At 43.5% G+C, this 13,966-nt stretch overlaps 1 protein-coding gene across 4 annotated transcripts in view; it reads left to right on the top strand.

Annotated features, from left to right (window-relative positions):
• The first annotated feature begins 10,335 nt into the window (after positions 1-10,335).
• Gas2l3 (growth arrest specific 2 like 3) overlaps positions 10,336-13,966 on the top strand; it is a 37,904-nt gene continuing 34,273 nt past the window's right edge. For 2 of the 4 annotated variants that reach the window (XM_027392587.2, XM_027392586.2), the window contains exon 1: positions 10,354-10,464. The gene's annotated coding sequence lies outside the window, so the exon portion shown is untranslated. Of the gene's footprint in view, positions 10,465-13,966 lie in introns of all 4 variants that reach the window. The other 2 variants (XM_027392584.2, XM_027392585.2) reach the window with 2 other exon arrangements.

Raw genomic sequence — 13,966 nt, 5'->3', positions numbered from 1 at the left:
TATCCTTCTGTAGGTTGCGGAAGTTTTCTTCTATGATTTTGTTTAAAATGTTTTCTGTATCTTTGAGCTGTATTTCTTCAACTTCTTCTATACCTATTATTCTTAGGTTTGGCCTTTTCATGGTGTCCATATTTCCCGAATATTTTGTGCTAGGGATTTGTTGGGCTTGAGATTTTCTTTCATCGATGACTATATATCCTCTAGGGAGTCTTCAACAACTGAGATTTTCTCTTCCATCTCTTGAATTCTATTGGTTATACTCACATCTTTAGTTCCTGATCATTTATCCAGCCTTTCTATTTCCAGCATCGCCTCATTCTGTGTTTTCTTTATTGTTTCTATTTCATGCCTTGAACTGTACTTCCTTCACTTGTTTGGTTGTTTTTTCTTGGCTTTCTTTAGATTCTTTAAGAGATTTGTTTATTACTTGAATTTTTTGGTTTGTCTTTTCCTCCATTTCATGTGATTTTTTGCTTGTTTTTTCTTCTATTTCTTTAAGGGATTTTCTTGTTTCCTCTTTAAAGCTCTGTATCATCTTCCTAAGATAATTTTTGAGGTCCATCTTTTCTTGATCCTCTGTGTTGGGCTTTTCAGATCTTGCTGGTGTGGAGTCCCTAGAGTCTGGTGATGTCATGTTGGTCTTTCTGTTGTTTTGTTCTTATTCTGTCTTCTTCCCATCTCTTCTTCGAGAGGGTACAGGTGGGGTCTCTTTGTCTTCTCTTCTCACCTTGTGGTGTGTGTGTGGGCCAAGACTTCAATGTCTGCAGCTCTGGATGGTCTTGCTTCTCCTGGTAGTCTCCTCACTCGGTAGGGGTGGGGCCAGTGTCAGAGGGGGAAGGAAGAATGAGGTATTTCCAGACTCAGGGAGCTCCTCCCTGTCTAGGTGGGTCCACTGTATGCAGGCGCAGGCCCAGAGAGATCAGGGGTGAAGGGGACTTTGGGCAGGAGTAGGGCAGGAGCAGAGGGTACACTCACCTCGGTAGGGGTCAGGCTGGTGGAAGGAAGAAGTGGTGGCGTATTTCTTTAAGTGTGATGATGGGCATCTTATTGAGTCACAGGGTCGGCAATTTCCAGAAAGTAAACTCTTGGACTAGAAAGGGTATGTTTCCATTCCTGAGGAAGCCATGATTGATCTTCATTCATTTAGAATAGCCTTTTAAACATCCAGGAAGCTAATGATTTTCTGCATAAAATACTCCCTGGAGCACCCACCTCCCATGCAGTCAGGGTCACCTCCCATGCAGTCACCCCCCATGCAGTCAGGGTTCCCAAAGCAACATTTCCAGACAAAGAATGAAAAAGCAATAGTGAACTCTCTGGAAGATCACACTGTGGCTTCAGCACTCCAGTTCATCACTCCCCCACCCCATTGTTTTCACTCCTACACCTGGGTGCACAACTATTAGATATGCTTCCCCAAAGCAGGAATTGCTTCATTTCCTTCCTTCATTCTGCAAGTGTGGCAGTCTTCTCCCCGTTCTCCTTTGCCTAATACAATAGAACACCTTCTGCAAGTAATGAGCTGAAATCTCCCTTTCTCCCAAAGTAAGCCCAGATGGAGCTTGCTTAGTAAGCAGATTTCTACAGAGAAATAGAAAGCAACCCTAGAATTCAAATAGCACCGCTCAGATTCTATTTGATACAACAAGGGAAGTTCTCTTTAAATGAAAAATTCTTTTGCTAATGTCCATGGAGTATACAGGGATGGTTAAGATCCTATAACTTCTGGGAGGGGGTTGCAAAGGAGTACAGTGCAAAGTAGGGTGGGGCTAACACAGAAACCTGAGACAGTCCCATGGTGCAGGTAACATCTCCCCTGGGATTCAAAGAGCTCTCTATTCTACAGGCCAGAAAACTCTGAAAGAAGGGACAGAGCCAAAGGAGGGTGAGAACTAGACATGTTCTCCAAGAGAATGAAATTGGAGGGAAGCAGACAGAGCCCACAAGCCACCATTGTAAAATGCAGATACTGGAGTCCATTGTTTAGAAGAACTTAGTTGATCATTGGAGAGGATGAGAGACAGAATTAAAACTGAAATGAATTTCTCAGTGCCTGAAAGGGAAGATTCATTCTGGGGAACAGAGTGTGGTTTGGTGTCTCTGGATCACAGGCAACACATGGGGGAAGTGGTGGAAAGTGGGAACTTGTGGGCCCTGCAGACAGCTTCATCCTGTTGGTCTGGGTGTACTGAAGTGATCAAAACCTTGCAGTAGCAAACACTATGCTTATAACGTGGAAGAGTAATTCTGATACTGTGGGAGATGCAGCTTTGGACTTTGTTCTCAATTCTAGGCACAGTTTCAGAAACTCTCAGAACTGGGGAATAGCAGACAAACATGCCTCATCCCTGATTTTAATATATAGTTTTGAATTTTTCTCCATTTAGGATGATTTTGGCTATGGGTTTGTCATGAGCTTTTATTACATTGAGGTATGTTCCTTCCAGTCCTATTCTCTTTCAGACTGTTACTGTGAAAGCCTGTTGGATTTTGTCATAGGTTTTTTGTGCAGCTACTGAGATGATCTTGCCATTTTTTGTCTTTAAGTCTGTTTGTATGATTTATTTTTATTGATTTTGTGTGTTGAACCAAGCTTGCATCATTCAGTGATGGGATAAGAGGGACATCTTTGGATGTTCATGGCATGCTTCCTTTAGCCGAATCTTAGCTTATGCTGAGAACATGACTGACTTGGTGAATCCCTAGATAGCTTCGGGGATGGGTCAACCATGTGTTAAAAAGTTAGGACTCTCAGTCTCAACCCCCAACCACGGGGGTGGAGTGGGGATCAAATATCATCACCAAAGACCAAAGATGAAATAAATCATGTCTATGCTGTAGAGTCTCCACACCTGCTCCCTACCCCAATAATGGGATTTGGAAAACTCTGAGTTGTGAACATATTGGGGTGGCTTGGAGGGTGGCATGCTGGGAAAGGGACTGTGGAAGCTCCTTGTTCCCCATGCCCTCTCACCTTGTCCTGTACCTCTTCAATGTGGCTGTTCTGGAGTGAATGCTATGTTTGAATGGGAGCTGTCTCCCATAGGCTCATGTTTGAACACTTTGATCTCCCCAAGTGGTGCTGTGAGTCTGGATGGTTAAGGGACCTTTGAAACAAGGGACTTCACTGGTGGAGGTAGACTACTATCCAATTCTGGTCCAGCTCTCAGCTTCTGGACCTGCCAGGCTGTGTAACCATACTGCAAGCTCCTGCTGTGGTAGACGGAGCCTCTGCAGCCAGCAGGCCTTCTTCCACACCATGGGCTGTGGCATCTAAACTGTTGAGCCCAAAATCCTTCTCCTTCCTCAGTGGCTTCTGTCAGGATCTTTATCACAGGAAACAGTGATAAAGCTGCTTTTCTGGGGTCTGTGAGCTCTTCTAAGAAATTACTAAATCTGAAGAGGGGGGTTCCAGGAACCTGCAATTTATAGCTGGTTGGTCAGAGCCCAGATGTAAATGATCATTTGAAGAGAGGGAGGAGGCTTGTGGTACTGAGCTCTGGCATCTGTGATATATCAAGATAATTAGCACGGGATGCAGGCAAGGATGTAGTTCAGTGGTAGAGGTTTTGCCTCATTTGTTACTTGGGGCCGTTGGTTTGCTCCCCAGCACTGCCAAAGGATCCACAGTATCAGAAATGAAGTGCGGTACAGCCCTCTGATGCCAGAAGCGGGTAATATCCACACATTCAGTGTCAGAGCATTCGAGTGTCAGAGTCAGAGGCTGGATCTCTGTGAGTTCAAGACCAACATGGTCTACCTGCTGAGTTTCAGGCCAGTCAGGGCTACATAGAGAGAACTTGTCTGATAAAACAAACAAACAAACAAACAGTTGATCCCAGGGGGCTGGAGCGATGGCTTAGTAGTAAGAGTGTGCACTACACTGCATGCAGGGACCCCAGTTTGTTTCCTAGTACCCATACAGGACGGCTTAGAACCATCCCAAACTCCAGCTCCAGGTGATCCGGGCCTCTTGCCTCTGTGGACACCTACACTCATGTACACACTCTCTCTCTCTCTCTCTCCTCTCTCTCTCTCTCTTCTCTCTCTCTCACACACACACAACACACACACACACACACACACACACACACACACAACCAAAAACAACAAAAATAAAAAAAAATGAGCCAAATGAGCTCCGAGTCATCAGAATAGGAAAACATCCCCCAGTTCCAGAAACATAAAGAAACATGGCACATCTAAAGACATGCTAGATGAGAGGAATAGCTATCCCCTTATTGAGATTGGGACTCACACACCCCAGAAACCCCTCCTTCGATGCAGCGTCTACAGATCTTCACTTCGGAATCAACCCAATTTCTAAGTTCTAACTCAGGACCATGACTTTGTCTGAGTTTCATTTTTTTTTTTCAATCTCCTTACTGTGAGCATGGCCTAAATCTTAACTCTCCTTATCCAGCCACTGAGTTCTCTTATCTCTAAAATAAGAGATAAGAGAACACACACACACACACACACACACACACACACACACACACACACACACTGAGCTGTTGACAGATTGCCATTGCTGTGCCTGTCTGCTTTCTTGGCCTCTAACTTAGAAAGCATGACTTTTTTCCTCTTAGCCATTTCTATCCAAATAGCGGCCTGTCCTGTTGTATTTTAATTGCAAACTCCAATAAAATTATCCTTGTGTTTCCTTCTTGGTCTGTCTGTAGATTCTTTTGTCTGAATCTATGAATATGTAAACAGGGCTCTGTCCTTAGCAACCTTATACAAGACCAGGAAGAACACTGCCTCTGAAGTGGGGCTTGTCTGCCTCTGTAGCTGGCTTTGGGCTAAGGAATGTGTGTTGAAGTGACAATATGCCAGTTCAGAGCTGAGGCCTTTGGAGATCTGCATGTCTCCACTTGCTGCTCAAACATGCAATATCTGCCATCTGCCATGAGAAGCTTGCCCTGGAATGGGAGACAGAACAAGCATACCGTGACCCAACCCACAGCCTTCAGCAACAGAGCCAACTTCCAGGAGCTACCTGAAAATTTCTAACCAAGAAACACTGATATTTTCTTTTGTTCTTTTTTCAGAAGCCAAGGAAAGAAAGAAAGAAAGAAAGAAAGAAAGAAAGAAAAAAAGAAAGAAAGGGAGAGAGAGAGAGAGAGAGAGAGAGAGAGAGAGCTGGCCTCAAAGCTGCCCCCCAAAACACTTTCTCCAACAAGGACACACCCAGTCTAAAGAGGCCACACCTCCTAATCCTTACAAACAGTTCACCAACTGGGGACTAAGCTTTTATCTATCTGAGCTTAGGGTGGGGGGCCATTTTTATCCAAACCACCACACTGGTGATGTTATTTGAAATCTCAGATCACACTTTGCACGAATCTAGAGAATTTTACATGAATTAATAAAAGACCCAGAGACAGATATTGGGTTCAAGCTGAAAATCAGGGAAGCAAAGCTTCTACCTCTAGCTCAGGCTGAATGGGTTGATCCACTAAGGAGCTCTTCACCAAGTCTCAAACTGCTGCCTCTCCTCAGTGTGGCTGGAGAAGGACTGCCCCATACTGACTGTTCCTGTTTTAAATACGTCTCTTGAGTCCTGGGATTAAAGGTGTGAGCTCTGTTACTCTTTTAGACTGATTCAATCTTGTGTAAGCCTGGGTGGTCTTGAACTAACACAGATCCATCTATCTCTTAATCCTGAGTCCTAGTATTAAAGGTGTGTACCACCACCTCCTAGTTTCTGGCTGCTGGGATTAAAGGTGTGTGCCTGGCTCCTATGACTTGTGGCTGACTTTGTCCTCAGGCAAGCTTTAATAAATCATAAATAATATATCACTACTATGTAAGATTATTCATTTCCTTTTTGAGTTTTTCTGAAATGAATTTGAAGATTTTTTCTATTGTAACTAAATTCAATGGAAACTTGATACTTGGATGATGAGCCAATCAGAGAAAATATGGTTTCCATGGTCCCCTGTAAACATTTTCGACATCTTAGAGATGGAGCAGGGGACAGGGTTGAGGGAGGGGATCTTCATGCTGCTCTGCTAAGACATAGATGGTATTGTCTCCTAGAGTTCCTGCATTACCATAAGTTTGGCAGCTTTAAACAACAGACATTCACTCTTTCACAGTTCTGAAGGCCAGGAAACTAAAATCAAGGTCCCAGCAGAGCCAAGCTCCCTCCAAAGGCTCCAAGAAAATCTTCTCTTAAATCGCCAAGATTCTTATAGTGGCTCTTGGCATTCCTTGGTTTGTGAATGTACAACTGTAACCATGTGTGTGTGCTGGGTGTGTGTGTGGGGGGGGTATATGTCTGTTACAAGGAACACTAATCAGATTTGGGACAAAGCATACTTTCAAATAAGTCATATTCTGAGGACCAGGTGGACATGAACTGGAGTGCACAATACTTATCCCACTACATAGATATTAATAACAATTGTTGTTATTGTGAGAGTCATATGTACCAGGCTTTATCTTTTGGGCCACCAACCAGCTCCCACATCAAGACACAGAGACTTCTTATTAGTTTTGAATGCTCAGTCTAGCTTAGGCTCTTTTTTTTTTTTTTTGTGGCTAGGTCTTTTAACTTAAAGTAACTTTAATTAATCTACTTTTTGCCTCAAGGCTTTTTACTTTACTTTTGTATATTTTACTTTCACTTCTTTTCATGTCTGGCTGGCTAGCAGCTGCCTGGCTGGCCCCTGGCATCTCCTTCATTCTCTCCTCTCTTCTCTCCTCTCAAACCTAGAGTTCTCTTCCTATTTATTCCACCTGCCAGACCTGCCTATCCTTTCTCTGCCTAGTTATTGACCATTCAGCTCTTTATAAGACCATTCAGGTTTCTTAGACAGCAAAGATGAAACAAACTCATGTCCTTCCATCATTAAATAAATTCAGCATAATCAAATGTAACACACCTTTACACAGTTAAAATAATATTCTGCAGCATAAACAAATATGCCAGTTAAAATAATATTCCACAACAGTCATATTTTAATTACTTACATAAAATATGTATTAATATAAATCAGTAGCATCCTCATAGTAGCAGAGATCAGTATCATATTTCAAGTAGATGGAGCTCAGTTGGTCCCCTGATGAAAGTATAATTTAATTGTGAGTCAAGATCTTTTTACCCAGAGATTTCACTCGGTACTTCACACAATGTACAATCCATAGCTGACACTTAATAATGTCAAATCATTAAGAACAGTTCCAAAAGGGCTGGATAGATGGCTCAGTCATTAAGAGCACAGAGCAAGCCCCATTTTTCCAGAGTACCTGGGTTCAATTCTCAGCACCCACATGGTACCATACATGTGTCTGTAACTCCAGTTCCAGGGGATCTGACACCCTCACACATACACACATGCAGGCAAAACACCCGTATACAAAAAAACAATAAAAAAAGAATATTTCCAAAACCATGAAGTAAAGAACAAGAGGTCTGAGAAACTAACTAACAGCCAAATGAACATCAACCACAGTGCATTTTCAACAACAAAACCTTCCTGGTAGGGCTGTAAAGTGATCATACCTTATTTCAAGGGCAATGGAAGTTTTGGAGGATCTCCTATATTTAAAAAAGGTTTTGTTTTGTTTGTTTGTTTTGTTTTTGTCAAATAACTCCTTATGTAGCATATTTTAAAAATGTAGGCTTCCTGGAGTAAGACATACTTTCGAAACTGAGAGGTCAGAATGGATAGGCTGGTGTTTGATGGAAGAGAACTGTTTTTGTTTTTTTGTTTTTTTTTTAAATGTTACAACTATGCCAATGTCAATTAAAGAGACAACCTCTAAAACATGGCTATTAACCTAACCACCAATTAGAAAGCCTACACACGGAAAGTAGATTATAGTTTCTTTGATGGAACCCTCAATTACTAATTGCAGTGCTAAATCAAGATAGGTAAGCTGGTCAGAGTGCTTAGGGAATGGAGTAATAGTTAGGGATGTGAAGTTGTGAATGAAACAAGGGAAACTTTAACTGAAGTGAGAGAGAAGAAAGTTAAATCAAAGGATCTAGGGGGACTGCTCACCCAAATCCACAGAACCAATGAGGAATACAGGCTGAGAGCCCAAATCCACAGGCAACCAATGAGGAATACAGGCAGAGAGGAGTGAATGGCACAGGTTTTCCTGCCTTTGGTGCACTTGCAACCACAACACTGCCCTACATCCTTGTAACCCAATGAACAAGGGAATAAAAACAAAGCAGTCCTATAAAAGGTTGCAAGGTTTCAGTAAGTGACTTAAAGACATTAAGTGCAGTGTGTAATGGGGAAATGTTCATTTATGTTCCTCATTGAGCATAGTTTTAGTTTTAAATTAACAGTATTCAAATATGTAGGCACAGACATATATGTAAGAAAAAAAATAAAAGAACCACTGCTAAGATTTGACTCATCAAGCAAGATTTGTATAGCACAATTTATTATTAATTAATCCAAAAATGTTGCTGGGGATTAGCCACAGCTATCCTTAAGGCTTTGGATAGAAGCGTACATATTTTGATATCCAATTTAAGGCATCAACTTAAAATTTGGCTAAATGAGGAAAGTTGCTCCATAGTTTTAAATGTAAATATTGGGAAACACAGGGTGATTTTAACAGACGGTGAATTTCTACGTAGTCAGCAGAGTTCTGAGATGAGCTGCAATAAAAACAAAACAAAACAGGAACAACTACAGTCTGATATAATCAAGTCCATTTATCACATATTTGTCAATTTTTAATGATTGCCTTTTCCACTTCCTTGGAATTCTGGGAGAACAGGATCTCTGGCGCTTAGGGCAGAGCCTGATATAAGAGCAAGTATGCAGGAACTATTGAATTGTTCTGTAGACCTTATCTTCTGAGACGAATTGAAGTCGATCTAGATAATTCAACTATCATCAGTGTATCTCTACTTCCATGTTTGTTTCACACTGCAAACTGAATACACACAAGGAACATGCATTGGTCCTCTATCACAGCTCGTTTTACCTGTATTACTACACCCAGTGCCACCACACAACCACGGCCAGATAAATCACCCTCTTAGGTACTTCCAGACACCTCCTTCACACCCACCTTCTGAGATAGTTTGGAGAGTTGTCATTTTTTAGTTTTATTTTTAATAACAAACTATCCTGGTTCCTTCTTCAAAAACTTGAAAGTAAATCTCCCCACAAGGGGGACAAAGACCCCCTCAAATAAATTCCCTCATTCCTTCCTTATAGTCATCTCATCTGCCTCCAGGAAGGAAGCTACATTTCCTCAGCATCGGTAAGCCTACCTTCTGTGCACAGATCTTCAGACTCTCTCTCTCTCTCTCTCTCTCTCTCTCTCTCTCTCTCTCTCTCTCTCTCTTCTCTCTCTCTCTCTCTCTCTCTCTCTCTCTCTCTCTCTCGCCCCAAACTTTGGTTATTCAAAGCGAATACTCCCGAACAATCACATGCCTCCACGTATCCTACATTTCTGGTTCCTTCTGCCTAGGAAGCACTCCTTCCTTGCCATGTCCTCCTGACAGCTTCTTGCTGTTCCTTCAAGATCCAGCCACTTCCAAAGCTCTGGCCATGACCCTCCCTCACAGACTTCCATTTCCACGCTCCTCAACACTTTGAAGATTCAGACTGTTTTCATTTGTTTCATATGAAAGCAGCAGTGTGCTGTACTGTTTTTGTTGGAGACCAGGCTTCCGTTCAATGCCCACACTTCAGAGAGGGAGAAAGACGAACCACTGAGGTGTCAGGACTTAACAAACAGAAGTGGCAGGAAACTAAGGGCCTGAGCCAGAACACAGACCTCCAGGCTTTCAGCCACATTAAAACAAACAAACAAAAGCCACTTTGGAAGTTAACTGGCATCTATCGCTATAGTGTAACAGTCACATGGTTACATTGTTGCTTTGACATCCAAATCCCCCTCCCCTATGTTTCCTGAAGGAAGGGCCAACAGCCTCCTTTGGCATCCAGTGAGGCTGCAGGGTTCCTCTCCCTCTCTATCTTTCACAGTACGGAGTAAGGGGAGGGGGTTCACTGTCTAAAAGACTTGCTTAGGACCGGTTCCTGCTGGGTTGGTTTGTATTTCTGGAGGCATCAGCGCCCATCCGGACATGAGCGGATTTTAGGGTTGGAAGCAGCTGCAACTCCTGGGCGCTCAGAAGCAGCCTTGAGAGGCGGGCTTCACACACTCTCCTGCGTGACGGGCACAAACAGAAGGGGCTGTCGCTCCACTGAGCCTGCAAGACGGAGGGACGCTCTGTCACATCCTCCTTGTCCTTCTGCAACCAGAGGCCGCCGCGCAGTCCTCACCCAGCCAGCGCGCCGCAGGAAGCCCCTGGGGGCGGGGCTCCAGACCACGCCCCCAGCTCCGATTGGCTCCTTCGAAACAGGCGGCAGTGCTCGGCGGCGAACTGCGGCGGCGGCGGTTGGTCACCGAAATGCTGGCACGCACAGATTGAGTCCGAGTGGCCCGGCAGGGACAAGGGACTTCGCTCCCGGGCTGGTGAGTGACTTCCCTGTTGGATGGCCCTTTTCCTCCCCAGGTGTCTCGCGGCCTCGCTGCTGCTCCGCGGCTGGGCCTCCCGCCCCCTCGCCCAGAATTCTAGAGTCCGGGATGAAGTTCAGGTGGGCTACAGAGCGGTGGGATCCCCAGGAGCTCTGCCATTGGCTGGCTGAGGCAGCCGCTTTCTGTGATTGGTTCCTGGAGCTGTCACCGAGACGTAAAACTCGCCTTCCTACACCTGCCCGAGGGGCTACTAGAGTGAGCTGGGCGGCGGGAGGGGCGCGAGGTGGAGCTGCGGCGACCTGTCCGTCTGTGCGAGACAGTCTAGTGCAGGGTGGCCAGGGCACCCTCCTCCTCATCAGTGTTCAGCCGGAGAGAGTCACTCGATTCCTCATCAGCGCCCTGGGAAAGAAGTGGTGAAATCACTGGTCAGACTAATACTCACTGTCACGCTGCTGCCCTGTCCCGTGGTAGGCACTGCAGGCTCTTCCCTATTTGTCCTCTGCAGGCTCGGTTCTCCCAGACTTAACGGAATTAGGGAACATTAGTGGCGCCCTTGCACAATGTCCCCCCCCCCCGGGTTTGGAGAACTGAACTGGGGGAGGCTTGCCGAGTGCTCTGAGAGGGCGGAGGAGCCTTTGAGTCCCTATGCCCCTTAAAACCGAGGGACTGACTCGTACATGTTAGAGTGCTCTGTGGTCTTTCTTTAAAATGAAGACAGGAGTTTTTCTGCAGGCCCAGTCTGGGTCAGAGTTTGGGTTTTGCTTAGCCCATGTGAGAACGCTAATGACTACCCTTAGAAGATGAGCAGTTGTGAACTACTAGGGGCTCACTTCTCTTTAGCAAGACCACAGAATGATTAAAACTTGGAGTTTTCCCACACCTTTGAGTCCTTTTAGGAGGAAACTAGTTAAGTATTCTGGTGTAGAACCTGTTGTCAAATCTGACTCATCAGTTTAAGAAACTGACTGGCCAACTGACGCTGAATATTAGCTGTGTGCTGCTCTGATGTTGAGTTGAAAGTGGGTTTTTCTGTTTCTTTTTCGTGTTGTTTTTTTTTTAAGTGTTTCAGAGTTTGTAAGCATGTGTAGTCTGATAGCAGTTTTTATTAGGTATGCAACTTTAGTTAGGGAAATTATTAAATCTAAGCCTAGCTTTCCTAATCTATTTTTTAAAGACTAATAATAGCTTCCACTTTATAGCCACAAGGGTTGTGGGGATTAAATAAAATAATCCATAGAATTAATGTAACATAATGCCAGACACTTATTTCCATGATACTTAACTTGGGCTAAAAGTTACAAACCTTGAAAAGGCAAAGGGAAGCAAAGGCGAGGGCGGTGGCGGGGCAGCGATACCTATTACCCATTAGCCAGCTCAGTACAGGTGTTTAAAATCATAGTACATTGCAGATTCACCTGGCATGGGGTTCTACATTCTTTGCTTGTACTATTGTTAAGCTTCCCACTCCTGCAATCCAACTCTAATGCTTAGAGAAGGGTAAGGAATTAATGGAGCCCACCCAGAGTTCTGTGTAGACTGCCTCACTCCAACCAGCATTCAGATTCTTTTCTGAATTATACTACATTTGCATTTTATTAAGTGGCTTCCCTAGATGGCCTTGTTTCTATGGCTCATGTTGGTGCTTTGCCATGCAAATGGACTTATTTAGAATATTTTATGACTTAAAATTGCAAATAACTTACGATGGGAATTCTAATGTGTGATGGGAGAATAATGTTAAAACATACACATCTGTCAGTTAAATAAAGGGAATCCAAGCCGGGCGTTGGTGGCACACGCCTTTAATCCCACCCAGCACTCGGGAGGCAGAGGCAGGTGGATCTTTGTGAGTTCGAGACCAGCCTGGTCTACAAGAGCTAGATCCAGGGCAGCCTCCAAAAGCCACAGAGAAACCCTGTCTCGAAAAACCAAAAAGAAAAAAAAAAAAAGAAGAAAAAAAAAAGGGAATCCAGTGGTGTTTGGAAATGAATTCAAAAATGTATGCTTCCTAGTGTGTATTTTCTCATTTACTAAGCAGTTCTCCCCTCCCCTTTTAACATCTTTTATTTGCTAATTTTTATTTTATTTGCATTGGCGTTTTTTGGGCATGTATGTCTGTGTGAGGGTGTCAGACTTGTAGTTACAGACAGCTGTGAGCTGCCATGTAGATGCTGGGAATTGAACCCAGGTTCTCTGGAAGAGCAGTCAGTGCTCTTAACCACTGAGTCATCTCTCCAGCCCCACCCCTTTTAATAATCTTAATTTCAGTTTGGCAATAAAGGGCAAAGCCACTTACCTCAATAATGTTTTTTCAAACTTACTGTTGAGAAAATTAAAGAATTAAAATTAATGTGTACAACATTATTATATTTTACTGTCTTTCAGTAGTGTGTGAATATATTTATCCTCTTCCTCTTGTTTTCCACATTTGGATTACATACACTGATATATGTATGTATGTGTGTGTATAAATATATATATTGAGAGAATGTGAAGCAACTAATTCAACTCTTTATACTTAATTAGAATTTCATTATCATAGAGAACTTCCTCAGAAATAATTTTTTGCAGGACAATGGTTAAAATTACATTTCTTAGGTGTTTTTTCTAAGAACCCAGTAAATTTTGTCACTGAATTACACTGTGCTACATCAAATGTTTTGATTAACAAAAAGTTATTAAGTATCTCATATCTGAACTATAAATCTTCACATAACTGAACTGTGGTAAAGTGTAGCACACACATGAAATGTAATTCCATCTTTGTTGATAGGATCTCAGGAATTTGATGTATTCCCCCATCAGTCAGTCATATGCTAGGTATTGCTGGAATGCTATCTGGTACAGATGTCTGCTTACTGTCATGCAACACAAGTTTGTTGTAAGAATGTATTATGTTAGCTATGATGGAGTCTCTCTCTCTGTCTGTCTCTCTGTCTCTGTCTCTCTCTCTCTGTGTATTGTCTGTTTCTGAGGCGGGAACTCTGGGCCTTAAGCAGGCTAGGCAATCACTCAACCCCAGCCTATGACTTACTTATATTCCCAGCCCCAAATAAATTTAGTTGTTTAAAAATGTTTGGCTCTGTTAAGAATTTGTTTTTTCTTTCTGTCTTCTCCCCCTCTCTCCCTTTTTATTCACTCTTCCCCTCCCTTCCTTCCCTTCCTTTCTTTTGTGTTGTGTGGTGGTTTGAATGAGAAAGCCCCCACTCCCACCCCCAGGCTTACATGTTTGAATGCTTGGTCCCCAGTTGTTAGAATTGTTTGGGAAGGATTTGGAGGTGTGGCCTTTGTTGGAGGTATGTCACTGGTGGTGAGGGAGAGTGCACTAGCCCTAAGGTTTCCAAGGCCCAAGTCATTCCCAGTTAGCTCTTTCTGCCTCATGCTTGTGGAGCAGATGTTAGCTCTTGCCACTGCTCCAACTTTCACTTAAAGATCTAAGTTTTCAGCTATTGCTCCAGTGCCATGTTTGCCTGCCTGCTGCCACAGATGGACATGGATT

The sequence above is a fragment of the Cricetulus griseus genome (assembly GCF_003668045.3).
Source record: "Cricetulus griseus strain 17A/GY chromosome 1 unlocalized genomic scaffold, alternate assembly CriGri-PICRH-1.0 chr1_0, whole genome shotgun sequence".
NCBI classification, from domain to species: domain Eukaryota; kingdom Metazoa; phylum Chordata; class Mammalia; order Rodentia; family Cricetidae; genus Cricetulus; species Cricetulus griseus.
The sequence above is the reverse complement of the archived record's forward strand: the minus strand, read 5'-3'. Positions and strand labels throughout refer to the sequence as shown.